The 5937-nt window shown below is 34.5% G+C and overlaps 1 pseudogene; it reads right to left on the bottom strand.

Annotated features, from left to right (window-relative positions):
* Window positions 1-393: 393 nt before the first annotated feature.
* LOC132091018 (recombining binding protein suppressor of hairless-like protein) lies at window positions 394-1440 on the bottom strand (annotated as a pseudogene).
* Between the last annotated feature and the right edge of the window lie 4497 nt (window positions 1441-5937).

Genomic DNA, 5937 nt, shown 5'->3' with positions numbered 1-5937 from the left:
CAGGGATCTTTTGTTGTTCTTATATCTAAAAACCGGTAAATGTACTTTCCTCACAGATTGATTCAGTATGAATAGTCATTATTTGTGACATTTGTGCTTTAATGTGTGATAGGATAAATGAGGAGATCTGTGGTTTGCAACGGAAGATCTTGTGTTACGCAGAACCTCCTGAGGTTTACAAGAAGAGGAAGTCATAAACTGAAAAGTGCAGCTTTTGAACCGCACATTCACAAAGCATGTCATATTCAAATAGAGTAAGTTTCCTGTTTAATGTGTTTGAACTGTTGAGGAATAACAAATAAATGTACAATGCTAAATTGTGACAGTAGTGTATCTGTCTACACTATTAGAGTTTTATTAATAATAGTATTTATAAGTAATATATTTCAACATTTAACAGTATAGCATGAAATAATATATACAATTATTTTTGGCCACATGTCCTCCGCCGTTCAACTAAATCACCAAGGACACTTGTTAGTGTTGTTAAGGTAAGTAATCCATTTTTATTTAACATGCATCCCATAGAGTTTGGTATTAAATTCAGTTTCTTTTGAAGAGATATAATGAATCTGGCTGGATTTCTGACCTCTAGTACGGTGATGACTGGTACAGGGCTGATGGTGTTCAGGTGACAGGTCAGACTCTCACTGAAGGTGTATTCAACCATCTCTGTTCCAATGATGATCCAACAGGAGCCATCATTCAGTAACACCTTATTACTTTCTTTAGGACATGGAGAGGCCTGTGAGTTTGGAATGACATGGGGGTGAGTAAATGATGACAGTTTTCATTTTGGGTTGAACTATTGTTCATTTTACTGCCTGTGTTCACCTGGAACTGTATGATTTTTTCATTAGACAGGCAAAGGTACATGTGGCTACTGTCTCTGAACTGGAAAGCATATTTATGAGGCTGAGACACAAGCTCTTCCACATCTAGATAGGCATGCTGCTAATCCATTTTACGTATAACCTGCAAAGAAAGAAACTGAATCAAGTAACTATTCCCACAGCTGACCATTTTGTTTTTTTGTACATTTAACATCCTCTTAAAGGAACAGTTTACTCTTTTTCACTGAAGGAAGCATTTTTTAAGATTACGGACTCCTATTTTGGCCAGAAGCAATGGTTTGACATTCAATAATATTTTAATTATTCATTTGTTTATTTAAACCTGCAATTTTTTGGATTCACAGACATTAATTGATAGATTAGATGTGGATTACTTGTGGATTACTAGTTTTATATTTGCATAATGTACCATTGGTGGCAGCACCACTCCTGAGTCAGTGCACCAGCTGAACCACACAGCCATAACAGATGTAGCTGTCACACACTGTGTATTCACTATGAGTGGCTTGCATCTCCTCCACTATAAAGAAACAGAGTAAGTATTAGGCCATAGCACTGTAGGGGATGAGAAAGAAAAATAGACCTCACTCAGATTCGGCCTTAAATGCTGTATTAGGGTTAAGCCAATTTATGCTACATTTATTACAGCTGTTGAGCACATGTTGTTGACATTTACAACTGGACCTTTTAGATATTTTTATTTATTTTTTTATTTCTGGACAACTGATTTTACTCTCTTGTTTCTAAACTTGTTTGGGTTTATTCCGTTTATTTAACTACTGTGGTGAACAGTGTATTAGTCACTAGAACGGAGCTATAGGCAACAGCATATTCAAGGGTAAACCCGGCTTAATGAGAAAACTTCCGCAAAAGGAGTTTCCCATGTCATTAGTGTAAATTAGAAGTTGTTAGTATAATAATACTGTTAGAATATATTATGTTTACAGTATATGAGCTGATTTAGATTTTCTCTGCACATAAATGCCCAAATTGCATGCAATTATTACTATTACTTTAATGTTGTTAGGAAATGTTAAACATTAGTTGTAATGTTAACATTAGTTAATGCATTAACGAACAATGGTTAATATTGTTTCACAGGATTTATTAACAATTGTTAACATTATTTAATAAAACATTTTCATGTTTAACATTAACTAAAAACTAAAGTTAAAAAAATATATTTGATCATAAAAAAGTAAATGCAGAGATTAACATGAACTGCTGTGTAAGAACTGTTTATTGTTAGTTTACATTAACTAATGTAACCAGATTATTATTTTTTTTAACTGAACCAGTAGGGAAACAAAAGAAACTCCATTCATAATTTAAACCCTCACTGATCCTAAACATGCACATTCAGACTGACAAGCAGACAGCAAACACAAATGACGGGTATACTGTGACTAATGCCAGTCTGTTCTTTTCCTTATTCTTTGTCTCATTGTCCATCTCTCCCACAGAACGGTGAAGAATTCAGCGTCACTTGACAAATGCTCTCAGATGTCAAGCGCCTCTTTCTTCCCCTCAGAAGCTCTCTGTGGATCTAGCAGTCAATGTCAACAGAACGTGCCCTCTTAGTGTATGCTTTAGGATCAGAAGGTTAGAGATCAAATGACTCCTGTGGCAATGGCTGCTGGGTGACACTTCTTCTTGCTTGACCCCACTTCTTATACATAAAGACACGCAAACACACTTACCCAAACTTACCCAAACTTACAGGAGTTCAGTTTCGACACCAGTCGACCCTTTTTACGAAAATGGCACTTAGCAGAAGATGTCATATTTGATTTGATTCAGTGGCTTGATCACAAAACAAAACAAAAATATTACCAAAAAATTTAATTTGGACAAAATAATATAAAAAAAAATTAAAAATGACCTAGAACCTCAATACTGCACAACATACTGAACTGACTGTCTTTCTATTACACACAGCATCAAATTCATTTGCATCATTACTTATGGACATTCAGGATTGCACACACATGCACAGACTCAGGGTCAGCGTTTTTCATGGACTGCCTCTTCTGTGATCGTTTGGAGATGACTTTAATGAGTCTGCTGTTAAATGTGCCAATTTCGTGCCCTCTGCTGTGATACAAGTGTAGCAGCAGACGCAGTTTTGTCGCAGACAAACATCTGAAAAACATAAAAAAAGTAAATTGTTAACATTTACAAAAGTTTGCAAGTTTGAGGTTGGTACGATTTTTGCTGTTGTTGCTGTTTTTTTTTTTTTTGCAGTGGCTATTTGCACTAAATGTAAATAGCAATAGAGGCTATTTACAATAAATCCAAATAGCAGCATTATTTTGTGATATGCTATTTACACTATGATATTTTTTTTACACTATGTTAAAATTGTATTACTTATTGCAAATAGTGGCAATTATCTGCACCTCAGTATTGTAGTACATTGTAAAACAGTATACAATATTAACTTATTGAGTGTAAATTGTAATTTTTATTCAAATTATTAAATAAATGCCACCTTATTGGGCCAATAGCCCTCGCTACTCCTGTTCTTAATCCTACAAGATACTTTATTTTCAACCTTTTGATTATATCCTTAATTTTCATTGAGAATAAATGTTTTTATGATGAGATTTGAAAAGGGAGAAAAAGTTCACCTAAAGGGGGATTCGAACCCAGGTTGAGCACGTCAAAACAAACACATCAAACATTTTACCATCTGCTCTGCTACTGGATCTAAAGTTTGATGTTTGTCTTTCGCAGTGTTGACTAGCCGAATCACACGTTGGTGGGCTATTTGCACTTAGTGTAAATAGACACTCTTTTTTTTTCTTCTGCTTACCAAGGCTGCATTTATTTGATCAAAATGACACTCAGAACAGTGAAATATGTTTACTATTTAAATTATTTTCAGCATCATTATTCCAGTCTTCAGTGTCACGTAATACTTCAGAAATCATTCTAATATGATTTGCCGCTCAAGAAACATTTCTGATTTTAATTAATGTTGAACACAGTTGTGCTGATTTATATTTATTATGCTACATTTATTCAGGATTATTTGATAAAAAAAAAAAGTTTTAAAATAATTTATTTGAAATAGAAATCTTTTGAATCATTGTAAATGAATTTACTGTGACGTTTGACCAAATGAATGCATCCATGCTGATTAATCTCTTACAGACATCAAACTATTAACTGGTAGTTTAATTGTTAATTGTATCTAAAGCCTGTGAGTTTATTTTAAGATCTTTGAATGCAGACTCTGGTATCTGAGCACAGTTGGAGACATTTTTGAGATTGCATCTAAAGAGGATCACATGAATAAGCTTATCAAAATTTTACTCTCCATTTAATCTTGTTGTTTTGGTGGTATATTCAAGAGATCTTATTTGTGAGCATTATTTTCTGTGGTCAGGAAGTTTAAAGATCATTCATCTTCATGTACACCCATCTGCCCTCCTTACATAAACCTGGTTGTAATCCAGGTAGAATAAACATATGATCCCATTTCCAAATCTGTCTGTACACACAGCAGTCATGTTCTCTCATAGACCCGACATACACTCTCCTCTTTGATCGCTGGGCTTTGGCAATGTCTCACCCTCCTGTCTGTCTGCTCCTCAAAGCTCAGCTTTAACTGTCTGTCCGAGGATCAGCAGAGCTGTCCAGACCCATGTGACCGAAAAGCAGACAACTGGACTCTCCTAGACCTGATGTTGTGTTAATACAAATGGAAAAATGACAGAGAATTACAAGGGTAAGAATGAAGATGTTTTCTCACAGCTCACTGACCTTTCATCTGCTCCTGTCTGAGTTTCCATCCATGTCCCGATAGATACACACAAGGAGGCGGACAGAAAAACCTATGAAAATGCACAAAAACGATTATTTTTGGAACATGAAGAAAGAGGGTGTGCAGAAGTTTTACTTATAAATGATCTGGTAAGTGATCAATTAATTTCAGAAACATAGTTTTGGAGGGAAATAATTTGCGTTTTATCCAATACAGATTCATAATAGCTTTACATGAATAAACAGGAAAATAACAGTACTACTGTTGTAAATTTAACCAGTTATGAAACATTCAACTGTAAAGCAGCTCTACAGAAGACAATAGCATCATTCAGCTCAATTTAGTTTTGTTCAATATCTCAATGATTTCATTTATTAGTTTAAGCTGTATGCAGATGTACAGAAAGCAGGTTCAGTAGTCAGTTTAATGATGATTCATTTCAGTGTTGCAATGTTAATGTCATTAATCAGCTGAATTCTGTTTAAAAAATCTGTTGATTAACTTTTGTAACATGGTAGCTGGTTTGCAGCTATATTTATCTGGTCCAAGCTAGTTGTTTGGTGGAGACCCGGTTTAATGGGTTTTCCTTCTTTATTAGTTTGTTAAGAGCTGGTAGACCAGCACCAAACCAGCTTCAATGGTCCAAAAACAATTTTATGCTGGAATTATGTTTTTTTTTTTTTTTTCATTGGCAAGGATTTGGTTAAGTCATCAGCTGGTCAAAATCTCAAACCAGCAAATAACCTGAAGTTTTTTTCTACATATTTCAGTATATTTATGTGTGTATATGCTTGTATATTTTACTGATGAAAAATGTGAATGCACAGATGAAAGTCATTTTTACCTCTTCTTATTGCCGTAAGACTTCTGAGCAACTTTGGCATGCTAGATGATCACTGATTGGTCAGGTCTGAATTGAAGGTATTGCCTCACTGAATCTCTGTTTACTTTTGGCAAAGAGGAGAAATTTTGATCCCCTTAGTGATGCACAAAAATATTTATTTTTAAATTAGTGTTACAAAATGGTAAAACGGTGGTAAATCCAAATGCATCCTTTCCGAACAATTTACTCTTTGAAGTGAACTATCTGCATTTTGCAGAGAACCAATCATGGAGAAGGGCTTTAATGGTTTTAACAAATATATTGATATTATTTCAGAAAGTACTGAGGCAATGGGACATTAACAGCTTTTTTGAATATCCTTTATGTCTTTGGTAGACCTACTGTGCTTTCTACCACAGTGTTAATGATTCAGTAATAGATACAAGATACAATAATATATATTCTGACACAAATATAAGCCATTTGTATGT

Source organism: Carassius carassius, chromosome 17, assembly GCF_963082965.1.
Source record: "Carassius carassius chromosome 17, fCarCar2.1, whole genome shotgun sequence".
In the NCBI taxonomy this organism is placed as follows: domain Eukaryota; kingdom Metazoa; phylum Chordata; class Actinopteri; order Cypriniformes; family Cyprinidae; genus Carassius; species Carassius carassius.
Note: the sequence above shows the minus strand (reverse complement) of the source record. Positions and strands in the feature narration are given on the sequence as shown.